Here is a 27,997-nt window from a genome sequence, read left to right on the forward strand (position 1 = left end):
TTCCTCCGGCGACGTCTTCCTCCAAGCGGCAGCAAAGTCTTCATTCTTCCGGCGGCATCTTCAATCTTCTTTCTTCGCTCCGCCGCCGCGGAGCATCCATCCCGGCCGACTGCTGAACTACGAATGAGGTACCTTTAAATGACGTCATCCAAGATGGCGTCCGCCGAATTCCGATTGGCTGATAGGATTCTATCAGCCAATCGGAATTAAGTTAGAAAAATCTGATTGGCTGATCGGAACAGCCAATAGAATGCGAGCTCAATCTGATTGGCTGTTCGGATCAGCCAATCGGATTGAACTTGAATCTGATTGGCTGATTCAATTAGCCAATCAGATTTTTCTAACTTAATTCCGATTGGCTGATAGAATCCTATCAGCCAATTGGAATTCGGCGGACGCCATCTTGGATGACGTCATTTAAAGGTACCTCATTCGTAGTTCAGCAGTCGGCCGGGATGGATGCTCCGCGGCGGCGGAGCGAAGAAAGAAGATTGAAGATGCCGCCGGAAGAATGAAGACTTTGCTGCCGCTTGGAGGAAGACATCGCCGGAGGAAGAATTCTTCTTTGCCGTTTGGAGGAAGACATCGCACGGATCGGATCAGGAGTTCGGCCCGGTGTGGTGAAGACAAGGTAGGGAGATCTTCAGGGGGGTAGTGTTAGGCTTTTTTAAGGGGGGTTTGGGTGGTTTTAGAATAGGGGTATGTGGGTGGTGGGTTGTAATGGGGGGGGTATTGTATTTGTATGCAAAAGAGCTGAATTCTTTGGGGCATGCCCCACAAAAGGCCCTTTTAAGGGCTGGTAAGGTAAAGAGCTTTGAAATTTGTTTAATTTAGAATAGGGCAGGGAATTTTTTTTATTTTGGGGGTTTATTATTTTATTAGGGGGCTTAGAATAGGTGTAATTAGCTTAAAAATCTTGTAATCTTTTTTTTATTTTGTGTAATTTAGTGTTTGGTTTTTTTTGCAGTTTAGTTAATTTAATTGTATTTTTAGATAGATGTTTGTAGTTTATTAAATTTATTGATAGTGTAGGTGTATTTGTAACTTAGGTTAGGATTTATTTTACAGGTAATTGGGTAATTATTTTAACTAGGTAGATATTAAATAGTTAATAACTATTTAATAGCTATTATACCTAGTTAAAATAATTAACAATTTACCTGTAAAATAAATATTAACCCTAACATAGCTACAATGTAATTATTAATTATATTGTAGCTATCTTAGGGTTTATTTTATAGGTAAGTATTTAGATTTAAATAGGAATATTTTAGTTTATAAATGAATTAGATTAATTTTAATATAAATTTAGTTAGGGGTGTTAGGGTTAGATAGAGTTAATATAGTTAATATAAATACTATAGTAACTATATTAACTATATTAACCCTAATATAATTAGGGTTAATATAGTTAATATATATAATGTAATACCTATATTAACTATAATATACTTAGGGTTAATATAGATAATATAGCTGGCGGCGGGGTAGGTAGATTAAATAAGGGATTAATCATTTTAATAGAGATGGCGGCGGTGTAAGTGGCTTACATTAGGGGTTAATAATATTAATATAGCTGGCGGCGGTATAGGGGGATTAGATTAGGGGTTAATAATTTTTATATAGGTGGCGGCGGTGTAAGGGGTTCACAGTAGGGGATAGATAAGGTAGATGGCGGCGGTTTTAGGGGCTCACAGTAGGGGGTTAGTTTATGTAGATGGCGGCGAGGTCCGGGAGCGGCGGTTTAGGGGTTAATAACTTTATTAGGGATTTCGGGGGGGGGGGGGGATCGCGGTTGACAGGTAGATAGACATTGCGCATGCGTTAGGTGTTAGGTTTATTTTAGCAGATCGCGGTTGACAGGGAGATAGACATTGCGCATGCGTTAGGTGTTAGGTTTATTTTAGCAGCCAGTTTAGGAAGTTACGGGGCTCCAATAGTCAGCGTAAGGCTTCTTACGGCTGCTTTTTGTGGCGAGGTGAAAATGGAGTACGTTTTCTCCATTTTCGCCACGTAAGTCCTTACGCTGCATATTGGATACCAAACTGCGCGGGTTTGGTATACCTGCCTATAGCCCAAAAAACTACGGGCGACGGCAGAAATATACGCGCGTAACTTCTAGGTTACGCCGTATATGTGATACCAAACCCGCGCAAATATTGGCGTCGCCGGCTTTTGCGGGCGACGATTTTTATCGGATGGACCCCCAGATCTTGATTTGTCTAAGCATTGTTCCTTTACTTCAATATGCTAATCATTTCATTTATGATGGTGTATTTTATGTAATTTTATCTGATATTAAATCTTTGTTTTTAGCCATTTTTACTAGAAAAGTTTTATGGCTTAAATCTCTGATATGGTGTTTATATTTAGATTACTATCTTATTATTTTAGGATAGTAATTTTTAAAGGTTTTCTATTGGATTTTGTTATCTCCTCTATTACTGGAGGAAAGGGAGTCTTTTCTGTCCCAAGTTTAGAAATCTAAGGGTAATTTTTAAACCTCTTATTGTTTTTTTCATTCCCTTAAGGCCTCTGACTTTGATTTATATTTTTTTTCTGAATTTGATTAATTCCAAGCCTTATAATTAAACTAATTTCAGCCCCTAAGACTGCATGGAGGTGCAGTCTTGTATTCAGTTATTCTGGTAGGGGGGAGATTGTATTTATTTTTAACACTTTTGGACAGTTTCTGTTAAAATCAGTGGATTCAGAACATTATTTTTCTCAGGATAAAAACCTTACATGGGAAGATTTTTGTCCATGTTATAACAAACTCTGTGAAAGCTCAGGTTTTTTTGAAATGTGTTTCAGATTTAGAGTTTTCAGGGGTGATGATTCCAGTTCCTCTACAGGAACGGAGTTTTGGTTTTCTATTCAAATCTATTCTTTGTCCTTAAAGGGACATGAAATCCAATTTTTTTATTTCATGATTCAGAAAGAGCATGTAATGTTAAACAACTTTCTATTTTACTTCTATTATCTAATTTTCTTAATTCTCTTAATATCCTGTGCTGAAAAGCATATCTAGATAGGCTCAGTAGCTGCTGATTGGTGGCTACACATAGATTCCTTGTGTGATTGGCTCACCCATGTGCATAGCTTTTTCTTCAACAAAGGATATCTGAAGAATGAAGCAAATTAGATAATAGAAGTAAATTGGGATGCTGTTTATAATTGTATTCTCTATCTGAATCATGAAAGAAATATTTTGGGTTTAATGTCCCTTTAAGGAAAAATTTGTTCAGACCAATTTTGGATCTGAAGTTTTTATATCGTTTTGTAAGAGTCCCAGCTTTCAAGATGGTGACTATAGGGACTATTCTGCCTTTCTGTTTAGCAAGGTTACTTCATGTCCACAATAGACTTACAGAACGCTTATTATTTGTTCTTTCAGACCACTATTGTTTTCTGAGATTCTTTTTTCTAGATAAGCATTACCAATTTGTCGTCTGTCCTTTTGGGCTAGCGGCAGCTCAGAGATTATTTTCAAAGATTCTTGGTGCCCTTCTATCTGTATTCAGAGAGCAGGGTATTGCTGTGTTTCTTGATCTGGATGATATTTGGTACTAGCTTTAATCTTTTCATTCAGCAGATTCTCACTTGAGACAAATAGTGTGGTTTCTTCAAGACATGGATGGAGGATCAATTTACAATAATGTTTTTTGATTCCTTAGACAACGGTCACCTTTTTAGGTTTCCAGATAGATTTTAGTATCTCTGGTTCTTTCTCTAATAGCCTAGAGACGAATTAAGTTATTTTTAGTTTGTCTAAAACCTTCAGTCTCTATTATTTCCTTCAGTGGTTATGTGTATGGAAGTTTTAGGTTTTATGACTGCAGCATCAGATGCGATCCTCTTTGCTTGTTTTCTTTTGAGGCCTCTATAGCTTTTCATGTTGCATTATAGGTGCAGGGATTATTTTCAGATATCCCAACTGATATACTTAAATCCCAACACTCTTTCCCCTCTGATTTGGTGGTTGGTCTATCACCATATTGTTCAGGGGGCCTCATTTGTTCATTCTACCTGGTCTGTATTCTCAACAGATGCAAGTTTTTTTCTGGTGGGGGAGCTGTCTGAGAGTTTCTGACAGCATTAGTGGTTTGGAAACCTCAGGAGGCGAGGTTACCAATCAATATCTTAGAACTCCATGCTATTTTCAGGGCTCTTCGGGCATGGTCTCTATGGAAGAGACAACTTTTACATTTGTTTTTAAACAGACAATATCACAACAGTGGTATATGTCAATCATTAAGGAGGGACTCTCAGTCCTTCAGTTATGGAGGAAGTATATTGGATACTTTCTTGGGCGGAATCCAACTCTTGTCTAATTTCTGCGATTCATATCCCAGGTGTAGACAATTGGGAAGGGGATTATCTCAGCCGTCAGACTTTATATTCGGGGGAGTGCTCTCCATCCAGATATGTTTTTTCATCTTGTACAGATGTGGGGTCTTCCAGCAATAGATCTGATGGTCTCTCGTCTAAATGAGAAGCTTTCCAGCTACTTTTCTAGGTCCAAGGATTTTTAGGCGGAGATGGTGGATGTTCTAGCAGTTCCTTGGATTTTACCAACCTGCTTACATTTTTTCGCCTGTGGTTCTTTTTCCAAGGGTGATCTCCAAGATCATAATGGTACAATTTAATGTGTTTCTGATAGCACCAGCTTGGTATTTCAGGTTTCGGTATGCGGACCTTGTCAGAATGTCCAGTTGCCAGCCTTGGCTGCTTCCTTTAATGCCAGACCTTCTGTATCAGGGGCTGTTTTTTTTTCCATCAGGATCTTAAATCTCTAAATTTGAAGGTATGGAAATTGATCGCTTAAGTGATTAGTCATAGAGGTTTCTCTGACTCAGTTATAAGCACTATGATACAGGCTTGTAAGTCTGTTTCAAGGAGAATTTATTTTCGGGTTTGGAAAATCTATATTTCATGATGTCCAACTCATGGTTATTCTTGGCATTCTTTTAGAATTCCTAGGATTTTACAGTTTCTTTAGGATGGTTTGGATAAGGTTTTGTCTGCAAATATTTTTAAAGGACAAATTTCTGCTCCTTCTGTTTTATTTCATAGAAAGATTGCTAAACTTCCTGATATTCACTGTTTTGTACAGGCTTTAATTTATATTAAACCTGTTTTTTATTCTATTTCTCCTCCTTGGAGTCTTAATTTTGGTTTTAAGATTTTACAGGCTCCTCCTCTTGAGCCTATACATTCTCTGGACATTAATTACTTTCTTGGAAAGTGTTATTTCTTTTTTGGCTATCTCTTGTGAATTATATCAACATCAATAAGGAAATTGATGTTCCTTTTTTTGTGTCCTAATCCTAAGAATTCTTTTGAAGGGTCTTTACATCTTCGTATGTGGTAAGATCTTTAAAATATTATGTTGAGGCTACTTAAGATTTCAGAAGATTTTAATCTATTTGTTATTTTTTCTGGCTTCAGGAAAAGTCAGAAAGCCTCTGTTATTTCTCAGTTTTTTTTGGTTAAGTCTTTAGATTCACAAAGCTTCTCTGGGGGCGGGCAGCCTCCACCTCAGAGAGTTACAGCTCATTCTACTAAATCAGTTGCCATTTCTTGGCCTTTCAAGAATGAAGCTTCAGTTGATCAAATTTGCAAAGCAGCAACTTGGTCTTCTTTGCATATTTTTTCTAATTTTAACATTTTTTTGTGTTTGCTTCATCGGAAGCAGCCTTTGGTAGAAAGGTTCTTCGGGCAGTTGTCTCAGCTTGATTCTAATGCCTTTGATTTGAGTTTTTTTTAAATGTTTAAGAAAACTCAATTATTTTTTGGGTTTTAATTTCTCAGCGGAAATAGCTGTTTTTATGTATCCCTCCCTCTCTAGTGACTCTGTGGATTTCCACATCTTGGGTATTTTATCCCATACGTCACTAGCTCATGGACTCTTGCCACTTACATGAAAGAAAACATCATTTATGTAAGAACTTACCTGATAAATTAATTTCTTTCATAGTGGCAAGAGTCCATGAGACCCACCCTATATTTTGTGGTTATGTTTTTTTTGTATAAAGCACATTATTTTTTCCAGTTCCTCTTTTTGTATGTTTTTTACACCTCACTTCTTGGCTATTCATGAAACTAAGGTGTGAGTGAGGTGGGAGGTGTATTTATAGGCATTTTGAGGTTTGGGAAACTTTTCCCCCTCCTGGTAGGAATGTATATCCTATACGCCACTAGCTCATGGACTCTTGCCACTATGAAATAAATGAATTTATCAGGTAAGTTCTTACATAAATTATGTTTTTCTAATCAGGACTTGTAGGTTTCAGCATCAACAGTTTGCTCATGCATCTCAAGTCTGCCTCTTCAGATTTAGGGTCAGATTACGAGTGGAGCGCAAATGCGTGCACCCAAGCGATATCTGTTTTTGGTGTTTGTTGCGCGCAAATTCAATTGCGCTCAGATTACAAGTTTAAAGTAAACGTGATCGCTTGAGCATATTTATGTAATATTCATATTTAATAAAGTGTTATAGTGTGTATTTACTGTAAATATGTCACACTCCAATGTTCTGCACATAGTAGAATATGTTCTATGTATTTATAAATAAATATTCCTATATATATCTGTATATCATAATCATGCATATATATATATATATATATATATATATATATATATATATATATAAATATATATTGTACCAAAATACCATCTGATATATATATGTAGAAATGTGTATTTATGAAAAAATAGAACATAGTCTGCTATGTGACGAACATTGGAATATGAAATAGTCATATTTTCGTGACGGTTTTGCGCACATGAGAATATGGCTTTGCGCAAGTGTGGTGTTAAGGTTTTTACCTCTTTTTTTGCTCCATTGACTTCTAAGGAATATCGCGTGTCTGATATTCTAGTTCGGCCTTTTGGGTGCGTCGGGTTAGCGCAAGAGCAATAACTTTTTACTTTCAACTAGCACTTTTAATTTGCACTCTTGCAAAAGCGCTAAATAGTGCTCCACTCGTAATCTGGCCTTGCTGTCTTTGCAACCTATTGTCTTCTCCTACTTTTGTCCATCATTAAATGCTTCTTCCATACTCATCTCTCTTACTCAAAACTGATCTCCTGCTTCGCTCTGTTGGTCCCTCAATTAACTTGCCGTATCCTTCAGAATAAGATTAAAGGGACAGTCTACTTGAAATTTTTAACCAACACTGTTATATTAATACACTTTTTACTGTGTGAATAACGTGTATCTAAGCCTCTACAAACTACCCCCTTATCTCAGTGCTTTTTAAAAACTTGCATTTCAGCAAATAAGTGCTGACTCATGTATAACTCCGTGGGAGTGAGCACAATTTTATCTCTATGGCACACATGAACTAGCAGTGTCTAGCTGTGAAATGTTAATACAATGCACTGAGATAAGAGGTGGCCTCCAAGGGCTTGGAAATTATCCAAAAGTGGTTTCTGCTTTTCTGCACTTACCCCATAGGGGGATTCTGTGGTCAGACCCAGTACAGAAGCAAAAACTGTGAGATATTGTATATTTAATTTGCATATCTTACCCAGAGTTCGCTGGAGCATTGGTAACAACGTCTACAGACTACATTTATTGGATCCTTGCCCAGATGAGCTGATTGGCTTTATAATGATTTGTATGGTTCTTACTTTTATGCAATGGAGGATTTTAATCAGTTTTATCTCTTCCATAACTTAAATGAATATTGGTTGATCCTTAACCCCTTAACAACCAAGGACATGCCAGGAACGTCCTACAAAAAACACCCTTAACGAACAAGGACATTCCTGGCACATCCTCTGGGGTTTGAAGCTCTGGAAGCAATCCTAATCACTTCCAGCTGCTTTGTGGGTATTGCAGTGATACCTCGATATTCAGGCATCACTGAAATATACATTTTACCCCACCGATGCAGAGAGAGCCACTCTGTGGCCCTCCCTGCATCGGCCATCGATGGGGCCGATCATTGGTGGGTGGGAACTGCAGTTGGGAGGCGGGTGGGCGGCCCTTCGATTGGTCACATCCGTGTTTGATGTTGGTGACCGGATCCGTATGTGACGTGGTTGCGGCGCGGGGGGGGGGGCGGTGTGTGTGTGTGCCACATTTAACTGGCAATCAGTTTAATTCTATTGGAAGGAGGAAGAGGGAGGGTGGGATAAAATGTCCTGGGGAAGGGATCTGGGAGTGGGAGGGTGGTTAGGGTATTGATGGGGGCAGCTACACTACAGAAAATATAATTATTTACTTTTCAAAATAAAAAAAACTCATTTTTGGGGCAAATGGGTACTGGCAGTGAAATGGTGGCATGAAATATACCAAAATGGTCCTAGATCAATACTTTGGGTTGTCTACTACACTACAGAAAAGCTAAAATTAACCCTACAAGCTCCCTAATTAACCCCTTTACTGCTGGGCATAATACACGTGTGGTGCGCAGTGGCTTTTAGCGGCCTTCTAATTACCAAAAAGCAACGCCAAAGCCATATATGTCTGCTATTTTTTAACAAAGGCGATCCCAGAGAAGCATTTACAACCATTTGTGCCATAATTGCACAAGCTGTTTGTAAATAATTTCAGTGAGAAACCTAAAATTGTGAAAAATGTAACATTTTTTTTTAGTTGTGACAACTGTTAGAATTTATCTTTTTGTTTTGGTGATGTGAACAGAAGGCATTATTGGTATAGTGGGCATGTGTGTTTATTGGCTTATGGATTTGGTTAATGTTATTTCTGATGTTGGTTCTTAATGTCCCCCAATAGGGCAGCAAGTAATGCAGTGGCGCACACACAAAACCAATGTGCCATTCTCAAACAGGGTAATAATAAGTAGAAAAGGGTTATCAATACATTTTGAAAAATAGCCCTGTAAATATGAAACCCAACATTTTTCTTTTGTGATTCAGACAGTGCATACAAATTTAAACAACTTTTTAATTTATTTCTATTATAATTTTTTCTTCATTCTCTTGGTATCTTTATTGAAAAGCAGGTATGTATGCTCAGGAGCGTGCACATGTTGGAAGCACTATATGGCGGCAGTTTTGCAAGAATGTTATCTATTTGCAAAAGCACTAGGTGGCAGCACTATTTCCAGCCATGTAATGTTCTAGACACCTACCTAGGGATCTCTTCAACAAAGAATACCATAGGAACAAAGTAAATTTGATAATAGAAGTAAATTGGAAACTTTTTTAAAAACTGTAAGTCCGGTCTGAATCACCAATTTTTTTCCCTTTATGTGTCAAGAGTTTGGTTTGGTTTAAGAAAACAGGACTGGCACATTTTATATAGGGCCATATATCACTGAACCGATAATGTAAAAGTGTAATTAATAATGACTAGTTATGATAGTGTTAACATCGAAAATGGATCATCTGGAGCAATTAAAGGGACAGTATACACCAATTTTATTTAACTGCATGTAATAGACACTACTATAAAGAATAATATGCACAGATCCAGTATAAAACCATTTAAACACTTACTTAGAAGCTTCCAGTTTAGCACAGTTGATGAGGTTAGGCTGGGACATCCACTGGAAGGGGCTGCTAGCAGAACCTCCCTTGTATTTGAATAGACCCATCACCCATTATACAAACAGAAGCAGTCTGAAGTCTGTATACATCAGTAAACATCTAAAACATTGGGGCTTGGTTAGGAGTCTGAAAATCAGCACGTTATTTAAAAATATGCAAAACTATACATTTTTATACAAACACACCCAGATGGGTTATATAAATGGATCATCTACAAAACATTTATGCAAAGAAAAATCTAATGTACAATGTCCCTTTAACCAGCTGATAATTATCAAACACTATAATGTGATCATCCCCTTTGTTTAATTATTTGACTCTCAAACAATCTCTCTCCAATGCAAATCTATATCCATATTATACCCACATTATTTATTCTCCAGATATCTCACCACCTCTTGAAGAAAATGGTTGTCATTGAATAGTGACAGTATTTAGTTTGACTGTCTATTTGCCAGAAAAGATCCCTATGGTTATAACAGAAGCCACATTCTGTCATAGCTGGAAATCAGGCCAGAGAGCAAAAACAATGATTAATAAAACTCACATCTTGTTCCCAATATAAATGACCCTGTTTGTAGCCAGATAATGATCTTGTAAGGAGCCACAGTTTGCCAGGAAACAATCCTCTGATACATCACAAAGGATATTGTATGGACCCCAGGCATAAAACATTCACACAATATTTTGCTAGAATGTGTAACCAACCTATTTCCAAAGTGTATTGTTATCTTGGGCAAAATACATATCCAGTCAAAAAACAACAACAAGCATTCAGACTTGAGAGCAATACATACTAAGGTCACACAAACCAGCTATTATGAACACTAAGGCAGTAGGAATTATACATTGCGTGTTGGCACTACAGTAAAACCATCATGTTGGCGCTTGTTTTACTGTTTAGCTAAGGTTTATGCTAATAGCACAGAATAATAACTTATAGTTATTTAATGTATTCAGAGAGCCACGTGCGTTCCGCATATTTGACTGGAATTAGCATCTGATTTTAGATTTTTTTGTACATCTACCAGTAAAATTTCTTATTACCAGCACTAATTCTGTCAACTCTTTTAAAACTGGACTGTTAACAAGAAGGTAATATAAATATTGTGTTTTTTTTTTTTTTAATATAAAATCATAAAAAAAAACTGTATTTAGTGAAAAAGGCATTACAATATCCATTAGGAATGACAAAATAAACAAAAACAGAATTTATGCTTACCTGATAAATTACTTTCTCCAACGGTGTGTCCGGTCCACGGCGTCATCCATTACTTGTGGGATATTCTCCTCCCCCACAGGGAAAGGCAAGGAGAGCACACAGCAAGAGCTGTCCATATAGTCCCTCCCAGGCTCCGCCCCCCCAGTCATTCGACCGACGGTTAGGAGAAAAAAAGGAGAAACTATAGGGTGCCGTGGTGACTGTAGTGTATAGAGAGAGAAATTTTTCAAACCTGATTAAAAAACCAGGGCGGGCCGTGGACCGGACACACAGTTGGAGAAAGTAATTTATCAGGTAAGCATAAATTCTGTTTTCTCCAACATTGGTGTGTCCGGTCCACGGCGTCATCCATTACTTGTGGGAACCAATACCAAAGCTTTAGGACACGGATGAAGGGAGGGAGCAAATCAGGTTACCTAAACAGAAGGCACCACGGCTTGCAAAACCTTTCTCCCAAAAATAGCCTCCGAAGAAGCAAAAAGTATCAAATTTGTAGAATTTGGCAAAAGTGTGCAGAGAAGACCAAGTTGCTGCCTCACATATCTGATCAACAGAAGCCTCGTTCTTGAAGGCCCATGTGGAAGCCACAGCCCTAGTAGAGTGAGCTGTGATTCGTTCAGGAGGCTGCCGTCCGGCAGTCTCATAAGCCAATCGGATAATGCTTTTCAGCCAGAAAGAAAGAGAGGTAGCAGTAGCTTTTTGTCCTCTCCTCTTACCAGAATAAACGACAAACAAAAAAGAAGTTTTGTCTGAAATCCTTTGTTGCTTCTAAATAGAACTTTAAAGCACGGACTACATCTAAATGGTGTAACAAATGTTCCTTCTTTGAAACTGGATTCGGACACAAAGAAGGGACAACTATTTCCTGGTTAATATTCTTGTTGGAAACAACTTTTGGAAGAAAACCAGGCTTGATACGCAAAACAACCTTATCTGAATGGAACACCAGATAGGGTGGATCACACTGCAAAGCAGATAGTTCAGAAACTCTTCTAGCAGAAGAAATAGCAACCAAAAACAGAACTTTCCAAGATAGTAACTTGATATCTATGGAATGTAAGGGTTCAAATGGAACCCCTTGAAGAACTGAAAAAACTAAATTTAGACTCCAGGGAGGAGTCAAAGGTCTGTAAACAGGTTTGATTCTGACCAAAGCCTGTACAAAAGCTTGTACATCTGGCACAGCTGCCAGTCGTCTGTGTAACAAGACAGATAAAGCAGATCTCTGTCCTTTTAGAGAACTCGCTGACAATCCCTTATCCAAACCTTCTTGTTAGAAAGGAGAGGATCCTGGGAATATTAATCCATGAGAATCCCTTGGATTCACACCAACAGATATATGCTTTCCATATTTTATGGTAAATCCTTCTAGTCACAGGTTTTCTGGCTTGGACCAGAGTATCTATCACTGAATCTGAAAACCCGCGCTTGGATAAAATCAAGCGTTCAATTTCCAAGCAGTCAGCTGGAGAGAAACTAGATTTGGATGTTCGAATGGACTTTGCACTAGAAGATCCTGTCTCAAAGGTAGCTTCCATGGTGGAGCCGATGACATATTCACCAGGTCTGCATACCAAGTCCTGCGTGGCCACGCAGGAGCTATCAGTATCACCAAGGCCTTCTCCTGTTTGATCCTGGCTACAAGCCTGGGAAGGAGAGGGAACGGTGGAAATGCATAAGCTAGGTTGAACGACCAAGGCGTCACTAATGCATCCACTAGAGTCGCCTTGGGATCCCTGGATCTGGACCCGTAGCAAGGAACCTTGAAGTTCTGACGAGACGCCATCAGATCCATGTCTGGAATGTCCCATAATTGAGTCAACTGGGCAAAAACCTCCGGGTGGAGTTCCCACTCCCCCGGATGGAAAGTCTGACGACTCAGATAATCCGCCTCCCAGTTGTCTACTCCTGGGATGTGAATTGCAGATAGATGGCAGGAGTGATCCTCCGCCCATTTGATGATCTTGGATACCTCTCTCATCGCCAAGGAACTCTTTGTTCCTCCCTGATGGTTGATGTAAGCTACAGTCGTCATGTTGTCTGACTGGAATCTTATGAATCCGGCCTTCGCTAGTTGAGGCCAAGCCCGGAGAGCATTGAATATCGCTCTCAGTTCCAGGATGTTTATCGGGAGAAGAGACTCTTCCCGAGACCATAGACCCTGAGCTTTCAGGGAATCCCAGACCGCGCCCCAGCCTAATAGACTGGCGTCGGTCGTGACAATGACCCACTCTGGTCTGTGGAAACTCATTCCCTGAGACAGGTGATCCTGTGACAACCACCAACGGAGTGAGTCTCTGGTCATCTGGTCTACTTGAATCTTTGGAGACAAGTCTGTATAGTCCCCATTCCACTGCTTGAGCATGCACAGTTGTAATGGTCTTAGATGAATTTGAGCAAAAGGAACTATGTCCATTGCTGCAACCATCAACCCTACTACTACCATGCACTGAGCTATGGAAGGCTGCAGAATAGAGTGAAGAACTTGACAAGCTTTAGAAGCTTTGACTTTCTGACTTTTGTCAGGAAGATCTTCATTTTTAAAGAATCTATTATCGTTCCCAAGAAGGGAACTCTTGTCGACGGAGACAGGGAACTCTTTTTTACGTTCACCTTCCACCCGTGAGATATGAGAAAGGCTAGAACAATGTCTGTATGAGCCTTTGCTTTGGAAAGAGACGACGTTTGGATTAGAATGTCGTCCAGATAAGGTGCCACTGCAATACCCCTTGGTCTTAGAACCTCTAGAAGGGACCCTAGCACCTTTGTGAAAATCCTTGGATGATCTTTGTGGATAGGAATATGTAGATACGCATCCTTTAAATCCACGGTAGTCATAAATTGACCCTCCTGGATTGTAGATAAAATTGTTCGAATGGTTTCCATTTGAACGATGGAACTCTGAGAAATTTGTTTAGAATTTTTAAATCCAGAATTGGTCTGAAAATTCCCTCTTTTTTGGGAACTACAAACAGGTTTGAGTAAAACCCCCGACCTTGTTCCACAGTTGGAACTGGGTGTATCACTCCCATCTTTAACAGGTCTTCTACACAATGTAAGAATGCCTGTCTCTTTATTTGGTTTGAAGATAAGTTAGACATGTGGAACCTTCCCCTTGAGGGTAGTTCCTTGAACTCCAGAAGAAAACCCTGAGAGACTATTTCTAGTGTCCAGGGATCCTGAACATCTCTTGCCTAAGCCTGAGCAAAGAGAGAGATTCTGCCCCCTACTAGATCCGGTCCAGGATCGGGGGCTACCCCTTCATGCTGTTTTGGTAGCAGCAGCAGGCTTCTTGGCCTGTTTACCCTTGTTCCAGCCTTGCATTGATTTCCAAGCTGGTTTAGTCTGGGAAGCGTTACCCTCTTGTCTAGAGGCTGCCGAGTTGGAAGCCGGTCCGTTCCTGAAATTGCGAATGGAACGAAAATTGGACTTATTCTTAGCCTTGAAAGGTTTATCTTGTGGGAGGGCATGGCCCTTTCCCTCAGTGATGTCTGAAATAATCTCTTTCAATTCTGGCCCAAAAAGGGTCTTACCTTTGAAAGGGGTATTAAGCAATTTTGTCTTGGAAGATACATCCGCCGACCAAGACTTTAGCCAGAGCGCTCTACGTGCCCCAATTGTAAACCCTGAATTTTTCACCGCTAACCTCGCTAACTGCAAAGCGGTGTCTAAAATAAAGGAATTAGCTAACTTCAGTGCGTGAATTCTGTCCATGACTTCCTCATACGGAGTCTCCCTACTGAGCGACTTTTCCAGTTCCTCGAACAAGAACCACGCCGCTGTAGTGACAGGAATAATGCACGAAATAGGTTAAAGGAGGTAACCTTGCTGTACAAAAATCTTTTTAAGCAAACCCTCCAATTTTTTATCCATAGGATCTTTGAAAGCACAATCGTCCTCAATAGGAATGGTCGTGCGCTTGGCTAGAGTAGAAACCGCCCCCTCGACCTTAGGGACTGTTTGCCATGTGTCCTTCCTAGGGTCGACCATAGGGAACAATTTCTTAAATATAGGAGGAGGGACAAAAGGTATGCCTGGCTTCTCCCACTCCTTATTCACTATGTCCGCCACCCGTTTAGGTATCGGAAAAGCATCAGGGTGCACCGGGACCTCAAATAACTTGTCCATCTTGCACAATTTTTCTGGGTTGACCAGATTGTCACAATCATCCAGAGTAGATAGCACCTCCTTAAGTAATGCGCGGAGATGCTCTAATTTTGATTTAAATGTCACAACATCAGGTTCTGCCTGCTGAGAAATTCTTAGTGTATCAGAAATTTCACCATCTGACAAACCCTCCCTCACTGCCACTTCAGATTGGTGTGAGGGTATGACAGAAAAAATATCATCAGCGCCCTCCTGCTCTACAGTGTTTAAAACAGAGCAATCGCGCTTTCTCTGAAATGCTGGCATTTTGGATAAAATATTAGCTATGGAGTTATCCATTACTGCCGTCAATTGCTGCATAGTAACAAGCATTGGCGCGCTAGAAGTACTAGGGGTCGCCTGCGCGGGCATAACTGGTATAGACACAGAAGGAGATGATGTAGAACTATCTCTACTTCCTTCATCTGAGGAATCATCCTGGGCAACTTTACAATTTGTGACAGTACTGTCCTTACTTTGTTTGGACGCTATGGCACAATTATCACACATATTTGAAGGGGGAACCACATTGGCTACCATACATACAGAACATGATCTATCTGAAGGTACAGACATGTTAAACAGGCTTAAACTGGTTAATAAAGCACAAAAACCGTTTTAAAACAAAACCGTTACTGTCTCTTTAAATGTTAAACAGGGCACACTTTATTACTGAATATGTGAAAAACTATGAAGGAATTATCCAATCTTTACCAAATTTTCACCACAGTGTCTTAATGCATTCAAAGTATTGCACCCCAATTTTCAAGCTGTTAACCCTTAAAATGTGGAAACCGGAGCCGTTTTTAATTTTAACCCCCTTACAGTCCCAGCTACAGCCTTTGCTGTGACTTCACCAATCCCAGGGGGGTATATGATATCAAATGTAGCCTTCTAGGAACGTTTTTAGTGGATTCCAGACCCACACACATGCAGCTGCATGTACTGTACTCAAAAGTAACTGCACAGTAATGGCGCGAAAATGAGGCTCTGCCTACTACAGAGAAAGACCCTTCCTGACTGGGAAGGTGTCTTAACAAGTGCCTGGTGCTAAAAAACGTTCCCCAATGTTATAAAAGTGTGAAATTCAACTTCAAACTGCATATAATACTTAAATAAAGCAATCGATTTAGCCCTTAAGAGTGTCTACCAGTGTATAGCCCATAATAAGCCCTTTATTCTGTTTGAGACTAGGAAAATGGCTTACCAATCCCCATGAGGGAAAATGACAGCCTTCCAGCATTACACAGTCTTGTTAGAAATATGGCTAGTCATACCTTGAGCAGAAAAGTCTGCAAACTGTTCCCCCCAACTGAAGTTCTCTCATCTCAACAGTCCTGTGTGGGAACAGCAACTGATTTTAGTTACTGTCTGCTAAAATCATAATCCTCTTTTAAACAGAACTCTTCATCTCTTTCTGTTTCAGAGTAAATAGTACATACCAGCACTATTTTAAAATAACAAACTCTTGATAGAAGAATAAAAAACTACAACTAAACACCACAAACTCCTCACCATCCCCGAGGAGATGCTACTTGTTCAGAGCGGCAAGGAGAATGACTGGGGGGGCGGAGCCTGGGAGGGACTATATGGACAGCTCTTGCTGTGTGCTCTCCTTGCCTTTCCCTGTGGGGGAGGAGAATATCCCACAAGTAATGGATGACGCCGTGGACCGGACACACCAATGTTGGAGAAATAAAATTACAATATAGGAGACAGGAAATAAAAAGTACAATCAAATACCCCAAATAAAAATAAACACTACGATATGTGGAGTCATAAAAACTTCATTGAACCATGATGGGCCAGATTACAAGTGGTGTGCTACTGTTAGCGCAGGCGCAATATTGCATTAACGTTTGCACTTATCAGAAGTTGAGACTAAACGCTATTGCTCAAGCTCAAACAAAATTATCACTTCCGGTAAGCGCGACTAAAGGCATTGTGTAAAGGCTAAGGGGTCATTTTGTTATAGTGCGAGCGGACATGAACCGCTGTAGCGGGTCATGTCTGCCGCACATCGATAAATGGCGACAGCATACGCTGTCGGCACTTATCATTGCACATGCATTTCTTGTGAAATGCTTGTGCAATGCCAGTCCCTGCACATTAGCAGGCAATCGGCCGCTAGCCGTGGTTGTTAATCAACCCAATCGTAAATGATTGTGCAGATTGCTGTCCGCCGCCTCATATGTGGCGGACGAGTTAAGGAGCAGAGGGTCGGAAACCGCTGATTCATAAATCAACCCCTAAGACTTTAAAAAAAATGTGCACCAAACACAAAATAAATAAATTCAAATAAACAGTTACACTCATATATATACTCTATCTGCTCTAGTTCATGATTTTTGCATGTGTTGGGTTTTGCTTACGCACAAATAATTTACTTTCAACTTCTTATATACACGCTAACCCGGCATCGTTAAAACATTACTTTGAGTGTTGTTTGCGAATGATTGAAGCGCAAAATACCGCTGGCTGATATATTTTTGTTTTACAGGCCCATTTCACACTTTCGGTTAGATTACGAGTTTTGCGGTAAGAGCTGCTTGGTGCTAACTTGCAAGTTATTGTCACCGCTCACCTCCCTATAGCGCTGCTATTATAGGTTTGCAAAAACCCGGCATTAGCAGGCAAGAAGCGAGTGTAGAGCACAATTGAGCTCCATGTCGCACTCCAATACCAGCGCCGCGGTGAACTGGTTTTACGTGCTCGTGCACGATTTCCCCATAGACATCAATGGGGAGAGCTGGCTGAAAAAAAGTCTGACACCTGCAATAAAGCAGCATAAAGCTCCGTAATGCAGCCCCATTCATTCCTATGGGGAAATAAAAAGTTATGTTTACACCTAACACCCTAACATAAACCCCGAGTTTAAACACCCCTAATCTGCCGCCCCCGACACCGCCGACACCTACATTATACTTGTTAACATTATACTTGTTAACTCCTAATCTGCTGCCGCCGACATCGCCACCACTTACATTACACTTATTAACCCCTAATCTGCTGCCCCCAATGTCGCTGCCACCTACATTATGCTTATTAACCCCTAATCTGCCGCCCCAATGTCGCTGTCACCTACATTACACTTATTGACCCCTAATCTGCCGCCCCGACATCGCCGCCACATACATTACACTTATTGACCCCTAAACTGCCGCCCCGACATCGCCGCCACATACATTACACTTATTGACCCCTAATCTGCCGCCCCCAACGTTGCCGCCACCTACCTAAAGTTATTAACCCCTAATCTGCCGCCTCTAACATCGCCGCCACCTACCTACATTTATTAACCCCTAATCTGCCGCCCCCAACGTCGCCACCACCTACCTACATTTATTAACCCCTAATCTGCCGCCCCCAACGTCGCCACCACTATACTAAAGTTATAAACCCCTAAACCTAACCCTAATTAAAATAAATCTAATAAAAAATTCCTATCATTAACTAAATAATTCCTATTTAAAACTAAATACTTACCTATAAAATAAACCCTAAGCTAGCTACAATATAACTAATATATACATTGTAGCTATCTTAGGTTTTATTTTTATTTCACAGATAAGTTTGTATTTATTTTAACTAGGTAGACTAGTTAGTAAATAGTTATTAACTATTTACTAACTACCTAGTTAAAATAAATACAAAGTTACCTGTAAAATAAAACCTAACCTGTCTTACACTAACACCTAACCTTACACTACAATTAAATAAATTACATTAATTAAATACAATTAACTAAATTACAAAAACAAACAAACACTAAATTACACAAAATAAAAAAAGAAATTATCAAATATTTAAACTAATTACACCTAACATAATAGCCCTATCAAAATAAAAAAGCCCCCCCAAAATAAAAAAAAAACCCTAGTCTACAATAAACTACCAATAGCCCTTAAAAGGGCCTTTTGTGGGGCATTGCCCCAAATAAATCAGCTCTTTTACCTGTAAAAAAAAAAAATACAAACAACCCCCTTACAGTAAAACCCACCACCCACACAACCTACCCCCCAAATAAAATCCTAACTAAAAAACCTAAGCTCCCCATTGCCCTGAAAAGGGCATTTGCATGGACATGGCCCTTAAAAGGGCATTTAGCTCTTTTTCGGTGCCCAAAAGCCCTAATCTAAAAATAAAACCCACCCAATAAAACCTTAAAAAGAACCTAACAACCTAGGCTGTACCGGTCACTTTTTGGCCTCCCAGGCAGACTCGTAATACAAAGGAAGTCCCATTGAAAAATAACTTTTTGAAAGTTGCGGTAGTTACGTTGCGTTCCGGCCAAATGTGTGCGGTGCAGCTAAACCTGCAAGACTCGTAATACCAGCTGCTTTTTCACTCATACCGCAAAACTCGTAATCTAGCTGTTTATTGGTAAAGATTTACTACACATATTATCGTCTAGTATACCCACACTCAAGCACACATGCAGAACTTTTTACCCTTTTCTGAACTTTGAGAACTTTGTATAAATGTTGCTGGTATGGTTTAGTATAAGAATTTTGTGTTGGTGTATAATGCTGGGTGTTTTTTTTTAAAAAGACCATTAAACTTAAAATTTCAACAACGTATAAAGGGCTAGATTATGAGTGGAGCGCTATCTTAACATGAGCCATAAAGGGCCAAATTTACAGATACACTTTAAATAACCAGCCATTACAAGTGGCAAGTTAATGCTCCTGCAATCTCGCGGTTTCACTTTGCACTAAGCGCAATTAACCAGATGTCAGACCTCTGGTTAATGAAAAAAATTGCCGCAATTGGCCACCAAGTAAACAGGACAGCACTGTACAAATAAAAAAAAAAAATATAAGCATCTTATTTAAAAAATATATAAAAAATATATATATATAAGCATCTTACAAATATAAAAAAAATATAAGCATCTTATTTAAAAAACAAAACAAAAAAAACCTGCAGTAACTTATAATGGGTTAAAGTGAGGCGATGTGGGGTGTCAGAAAAAAAGACATTGATATCTATGGGGGGGGCTGTGCTTCTATGCTTATATACATATATTTTTATGTGTTAATATGTGTACTGTATATAAATATATACTATATATATATATATATATATATATATATATAGCAATATCCGTTCAACCCCTCAAGGTAGAAAAACGCTTCACTCTCCGGTCTTATTCAAAAATCCTTTATTAGGTATCCAGCATCAAATGACAAAGTTCCCAAACGTTTCGATACCAATTGGTATCTTTTTCAATGGGTAATCAGAACATATCTATCCCAAAAGAAGGTTCCTAATACTAACCACAAACCACTCACCTATATACACCTGTAAAGCATCCCTGTCACTTCCGGTGTATCAGAAGCCGCACCACCACGCGCATGCGTACAGGAGTTAGCCAACAGCATGGCTAATTAGCATATTCAATCACGTAATGACGTTTGCGTTCCAACCACGCATAATTACTCCTGCTAATGCGCATGCCCGGGTGGCTGAAGTTCCAATGACACCGGACTAACTATTACAAGTATAACTACTCTAAAGTGTAAAAAAACTATCTATACCAAATTAAAATCTATAAAAATAATATGACTACCTGAGTTCTCAAAACAGACTTTGTTCCTTATATTTATAGCATCTTAAGTAAGATACTTTGCATCTTTATATACAGTTTGCTAAGCTAATCACTGCCCCTTAATTATCCTATCCACAATCTCCAAAAATGTCTATTTCCTAGATAAAGTATGTTATACTATAATTATCAATAAAACATATAGCTTCTATGCCAATTGGAGTGCAGTAAGAAACTTAGTTGTGGCTACCGCAATACACTGAACACCATACTTTCAGAGACTTTATGAACCCATATATTCTGGACCAGTCCATCTTCCTAGGTGTTGATGACCTAGACTGATAAATCATGGACATTTCACTTAAAGGAAGACACCAAAGTCCATCTGTACATTCAGACCCTTGGGAGCCACTGTGTCTAAACGATAAATCCAGGAGGTCTCAACTTGGAGTAGTTTCGTGTTCCTATCTCCGCCCCTTCGTAAGGGGGGCACATGATCAATCAGCATAGTCCTTAAACTAGCCGCTGTGTGCCCAGCTTGAAGAAAATGTCTGGCGACCGGTTGATCAGATGTTTTCTTGTCTATCGCTTGTCTAATCGCATGGCGATGATTGGCCATTCTATCACGAAATGTAGTAGAGGTCTTCCCCACATAGACCAGCGAACATGGACACATTAGTATGTATACAACATACGTACTCATACATGACAATCTGTGCAAAATCTTGTATTTTCTCCCAGTGTGTGGGTGGTGAAAGAACATCCCTGTTAACATACTATTGCACGTAGTGCAATCCCCACATCTATAGCAGCCAACTTTTTTCCTGTTATCGAGCCAAGTACTTTTTTCATAGCACTTCACAGGGTCATTATGGACAAGTAAATCCTTCAAATTGGGTGCTCTCTTATAAGCCATCCGTGGGGCTGATGTGTGCAGGAATGGTAGTGATTTGTCAGTATTAATAATGTCCCAGTTCTTCTTGACAGACTCAGATAATATCTTGGACACGGGGTTGAACGTGGTAACAAAGTTAATGATATCGCTATTGTTTTCCACCTTATCAGTAGGATCATGTGGTTGTAGCAAAGATACTTGATCATCCCCGGCCAGGTTGGTTTGCACCTGTGTTATCAAATTTCTTGCATATCCTCGTTGCTCCAATTTCATAATCATTTCATCCTCCTGTACTTTTCTAGTCTCTCTTAATGTGTTATTGCGGGCCACCCGCGTGAGTTGAGAGGATACCACACTCTTTTTTTGATGTTCAGGGTGAAAACTTGTGGATAGCAACAATGAGTTTCTATCCGTCGGTTTTGAATATAAGGAGGTAGAAAATTTGTAACAATCATCTTCTGTATAAACAGATATATTTAGATCTAGGAATGGTATGCTCACCCTGTTATGGGCAACCTTAAATCGAATAGTTGACTCAAGCTGATTTAAGCTGTCAACCCACTGTTCTAGGGATTCCTCTGACCCTCTCCATACCAAAAACACATCGTCAATATATCTGACGTACAGTTTAATTTTATCAATTGTGCGAATGTGCATGACCATAGTCTCATACCAAGACATATACAGATTGGCGTATGCGGGAGCCATATTTGAACCCATTGCAGTTCCTAATATTTGTAAGAAGAACTCCTTCTCAAATTTGAAAAAGTTTTTTTCCAGACAAAACCTCAATAGTTCCAATAGGAACTCAATGGGTGGTCCCGCATACGCCAATGACTCACTTAACATGGATCTGACTGCCTGTACACCACCATCATGCGGGATGACAGTGTATAAGCTGTCAACATCCATTGTAACAAGTAGGTCATCTGGGCCAAGTTCATTCCAAGCAAGTAACCTCCGAATGAGTGAGGGAGAATCCAGTATAAAGGAATATGACTCCTTTACAACTGGCTGTAGGTGATGATCTATAAAAATGGCCACATTAGAACACAAAGAATCCCTGGCAGACACAATAGGTCTGCCAGGCGGTTTAATCAGAGTCTTGTGTACTTTGGGCAATAGATATAATACCGGAATAACCGGAAATGCAGTAGTCATATATTCAAATTCATTTTCATCAATCATACCTGATTCTAGCCCATATTTCAATATAAGATCCAATTCCTTCTTAAATGTATTTATTGGATTTCCTCTTAGTTTACAATAGATGCGATTATCAGTCAGCTGTCTATAGGCTTCCTCTCTATAGTCAACATAATTTTAAACCACTATAGAGCCTCCTTTATCCGCCGCATGAATAATGATCGTGTTATCATTCTTTAAACTCTTTAGAGCCTCCTTTTCCCCTTTAGTGAGGTTAGGGAACAAATTTTCCACTTTTGCTCGTTCACACGTATCATTAATCATGCGTGAAAAACTACGGATAGAAGGGTTTAAGTTGATTGGATCAAACTTGCTCTGACTTTTGAACTTGCTGACACTATTTTGTTCACTATTTTTAAAAAAATCCTTGATCCTAAGCTGTCTCTGCAATTTGTAGGTTTCAACATTCATTTTGAATTTGTCCACAGCTGGAGTGGGGACAAAGGACAGGCCCTTATTTAGCAAACTTTTCTCATCTATACTTAGAGCTCTATCACTTAAATTGTAGATAATATCTACTTTTTCTTGCCTGTTTTTTTCTTTGAATCCTCCCCTCCTCGTGTGCACACGAGGAGGGGAGGATTCAAAGAAAAAAGCAGGCAAGAAAAAGTAGATATTATCTACAATTTAAGTGATAGAGCTCTAAGTATAGATGAGAAAAGTTTGCTAAATAAGGGCCTGTCCTTTGTCCCCACTCCAGCTGTGGACAAATTCAAAATGAATGTTGAAACCTACAAATTGCAGAGACAGCTTAGGATCAAGGATTTTTTTAAAAATAGTGAACAAAATAGTGTCAGCAAGTTCAAAAGTCAGAGCAAGTTTGATCCAATCAACTTAAACCCTTCTATCCGTAGTTTTTCACGCATGATTAATGATACGTGTGAACGAGCAAAAGTGGAAAATTTGTTCCCTAACCTCACTAAAGGGGAAAAGGAGGCTCTAAAGAGTTTAAAGAATGATAAAACGATCATTATTCATGCGGCGGATAAAGGAGGCTCTATAGTGGTTCAAAATTATGTTGACTATAGAGAGGAAGCCTATAGACAGCTGACTGATAATCGCATCTATTGTAAACTAAGAGGAAATCCAATAAATACATTTAAGAAGGAATTGGATCTTATATTGAAATATGGGCTAGAATCAGGTATGATTGATGAAAATGAATTTGAATATATGACTACTGCATTTCCGGTTATTCCGGTATTATATCTATTGCCCAAAGTACACAAGACTCTGATTAAACCGCCTGGCAGACCTATTGTGTCTGCCAGGGATTCTTTGTGTTCTAATGTGGCCATTTTTATAGATCATCACCTACAGCCAGTTGTAAAGGAGTCATATTCCTTTATACTGGATTCTCCCTCACTCATTCGGAGGTTACTTGCTTGGAATGAACTTGGCCCAGATGACCTACTTGTTACAATGGATGTTGACAGCTTATACACTGTCATCCCGCATGATGGTGGTGTACAGGCAGTCAGATCCATGTTAAGTGAGTCATTGGCGTATGCGGGACCACCCATTGAGTTCCTATTGGAACTATTGAGGTTTTGTCTGGAAAAAAACTTTTTCAAATTTGAGAAGGAGTTCTTCTTACAAATATCAGGAACTGCAATGGGTTCAAATATGGCTCCCGCATACGCCAATCTGTATATGTCTTGGTATGAGACTATGGTCATGCACATTCGCACAATTGATAAAATTAAACTGTACGTCAGATATATTGACGATGTGTTTTTGGTATGGAGAGGGTCAGAGGAATCCCTAGAACAGTGGGTTGACAGCTTAAATCAGCTTGAGTCAACTATTCGATTTAAGGTTGCCCATAACAGGGTGAGCATACCATTCCTAGATCTAAATATATCTGTTTATACAGAAGATGATTGTTACAAATTTTCTACCTCCTTATATTCAAAACCGACGGATAGAAACTCATTGTTGCTATCCACAAGTTTTCACCCTGAACATCAAAAAAAGAGTGTGGTATCCTCTCAACTCACGCGGGTGGCCCGCAATAACACATTAAGAGAGACTAGAAAAGTACAGGAGGATGAAATGATTATGAAATTGGAGCAACGAGGATATGCAAGAAATTTGATAACACAGGTGCAAACCAACCTGGCCGGGGATGATCAAGTATCTTTGCTACAACCACATGATCCTACTGATAAGGTGGAAAACAATAGCGATATCATTAACTTTGTTACCACGTTCAACCCCGTGTCCAAGATATTATCTGAGTCTGTCAAGAAGAACTGGGACATTATTAATACTGACAAATCACTACCATTCCTGCACACATCAGCCCCACGGATGGCTTATAAGAGAGCACCCAATTTGAAGGATTTACTTGTCCATAATGACCCTGTGAAGTGCTATGAAAAAAGTACTTGGCTCGATAACAGGAAAAAAGTTGGCTGCTATAGATGTGGGGATTGCACTACGTGCAATAGTATGTTAACAGGGATGTTCTTTCACCACCCACACACTGGGAGAAAATACAAGATTTTGCACAGATTGTCATGTATGAGTACGTATGTTGTATACATACTAATGTGTCCATGTTCGCTGGTCTATGTGGGGAAGACCTCTACTACATTTCGTGATAGAATGGCCAATCATCGCCATGCGATTAGACAAGCGATAGACAAGAAAACATCTGATCAACCGGTCGCCAGACATTTTCTTCAAGCTGGGCACACAGCGGCTAGTTTAAGGACTATGCTGATTGATCATGTGCCCCCCTTACGAAGGGGCGGAGATAGGAACACGAAACTACTCCAAGTTGAGACCTCCTGGATTTATCGTTTAGACACAGTGGCTCCCAAGGGTCTGAATGTACAGATGGACTTTGGTGTCTTCCTTTAAGTGAAATGTCCATGATTTATCAGTCTAGGTCATCAACACCTAGGAAGATGGACTGGTCCAGAATATATGGGTTCATAAAGTCTCTGAAAGTATGGTGTTCAGTGTATTGCGGTAGCCACAACTAAGTTTCTTACTGCACTCCAATTGGCATAGAAGCTATATGTTTTATTGATAATTATAGTATAACATACTTTATCTAGGAAATAGACATTTTTGGAGATTGTGGATAGGATAATTAAGGGGCAGTGATTAGCTTAGCAAACTGTATATAAAGATGCAAAGTATCTTACTTAAGATGCTATAAATATAAGGAACAAAGTCTGTTTTGAGAACTCAGGTAGTCATATTATTTTTATAGATTTTAATTTGGTATAGATAGTTTTTTTACACTTTAGAGTAGTTATACTTGTAATAGTTAGTCCGGTGTCATTGGAACTTCAGCCACCCGGGCATGCGCATTAGCAGGAGTAATTATGCGTGGTTGGAACGCAAACGTCATTACGTGATTGAATATGCTAATTAGCCATGCTGTTGGCTAACTCCTGTACGCATGCGCGTGGTGGTGCGGCTTCTGATACACCGGAAGTGACAGGGATGCTTTACAGGTGTATATAGGTGAGTGGTTTGTGGTTAGTATTAGGAACCTTCTTTTGGGATAGATATGTTCTGATTACCCATTGAAAAAGATACCAATTGGTATCGAAACGTTTGGGAACTTTGTCATTTGATGCTGGATACCTAATAAAGGATTTTTGAATAAGACCGGAGAGTGAAGCGTTTTTCTACCTTGAGGGGTTGAACGGATATTGCTATATGTTTTCAACGCAGCACCCCGGCGGATGTCTTATGTCACAGTGAGTGCACCTGTTTGGATATTTATATATATATATATATATATATATATATATATATATATATATATAAAAGTCTAAATATGTATGTGTGTGTGTATATATATACGTGACAGTCTGGAGATGCCGTGGAGAACGTTCTGCTGCCTGCAACATCCTCCAGCATGGCCAGTTTGGCAGTAGGTCAGTAATGGTGTGGGGTGGCATTTCTTTGAGGGGCCGAACAGCCCTCCATGTGCTCTCCAGAGGTAGCCTGACTGCCATTAGGTATCGAGATGAGATCCTCAGACCCCTTGTGAGACCATATGCTGGTGCAGTTGGCCCTGGGTTCCTCCTAATGCAAGACAATGCTAGACCTCATGTGGCTGGAGTGTGTCAGCAGTTCCTGCAAGACGAAGGCATTGATGCTATGGACTGGCCCACCCGTTCCCCAGACCTGAATCCAATTGAGCACATCTGGGACATCATGTCTCGCTCCATCCACCAACTTCACGTTGCACCACAGACTGTCCAGGAGTTGGTGGATGCTTTAGTCCAGGTCTGGGAGGAGATCCCTCAGGAGACCATCCGCCACCTCATCAGGAGCATGCACAGGCGTTGTAGGGAGGTCATACAGGCACGTGGAGGCCACACACACTACTGAGCCTCATTTTGACTTGTTTTAAGGACATTACATCAAAGTTGGATCCGCCTGTAGTGTGTTTTTCCACTTTAATTTTGAGTGTGACTCCAAATCCAGACCTCCATGGGTTAAAAAATTTGATTTCCATTTTTTAATTTTTGTGTGATTTTGTTGTCAGCACATTCAACTATGTAAAGAACAAAGTATTTAATTAGAATATTTAATTCATTCAGATCTAGGATGTGTTATTTTAGTGTTCCCTTTATTTTTTTGAGCAGTGTATATATATATATATATATATATATATATATATATATATATATATATATATATATATATAAATAGGTATAGATGTATATTTTATAAAAAATATTCATATATATTTATATATATGTGTACAAGGGTATAACAGCGCTTAAAAGTTCCTCATCTAAAACATAAAACATAAAATGGTAGCTAGATAGATAAGATTTAAAAATCAGTAATAAAACGTACGTAAGTCATCAAGTGCAGAATAATGCAAAATAGTGAATGTCCACTTAAATATTCTCTTGTGATGTGAATCCCCTTACCAGAATTTACCTTAATCTAATGAGGTAAGTTGCTGCACTGAAAGGGGTACTCAGGTACTGGTACAGGTAGGTCCGGTGTAGCAAGGGATGCCTTAAAGATCTCATCCACCTTTTGGAGTATGTAGTAACGAAATGATCCACATCCAGTAGTTTCCTCCCCGGATATTCAAATATGCCATCCACCTCTTGGAGTATATAGCTTTACTTTTGCACGAACCCATGAAAGAGAAGAATCATATATAGTGTAATACCGTTTTTAATAAGTAATTATAAACAAAACAAGCAATCATTAAACTCACATGAAGTAACCTCAAACACTGTGAGGTATGTTTATAGCATGAATGTGGATAACTCCATTTAATTAAAATGCAGAGGACAGTGTGACCAAAGTTCCAAACTCCGCATACAACAATAGGTTTAGGCAATACAAACAGTCCGGTAGCAGGTACTAAGTAATAACATAAAGTATTTAAAATATAGTAAAAACAATTCAGTCATTGCTTGACTGAATTGTTTTTACTATATGTTAATTGAATGGA

At 39.4% G+C, this 27,997-nt stretch overlaps 1 long non-coding RNA gene across 1 annotated transcript in view; it reads right to left on the reverse strand.

The window, feature by feature from the left end:
* Positions 1–16,278, reverse strand: part of LOC128650045 (uncharacterized) — a 198,097-nt gene extending 181,819 nt beyond the window's left edge. Inside the window, exon 1 of the long non-coding RNA XR_008400722.1 lies at positions 16,174–16,278. This is a non-coding gene — a long non-coding RNA (uncharacterized LOC128650045). The remainder of the gene's footprint in view (positions 1–16,173) is intronic.
* Positions 16,279–27,997: the final 11,719 nt, after the last annotated feature.

Source organism: Bombina bombina, chromosome 1 (assembly GCF_027579735.1).
Source record: "Bombina bombina isolate aBomBom1 chromosome 1, aBomBom1.pri, whole genome shotgun sequence".
In the NCBI taxonomy this organism is placed as follows: Eukaryota; Metazoa; Chordata; class Amphibia; order Anura; family Bombinatoridae; genus Bombina; species Bombina bombina.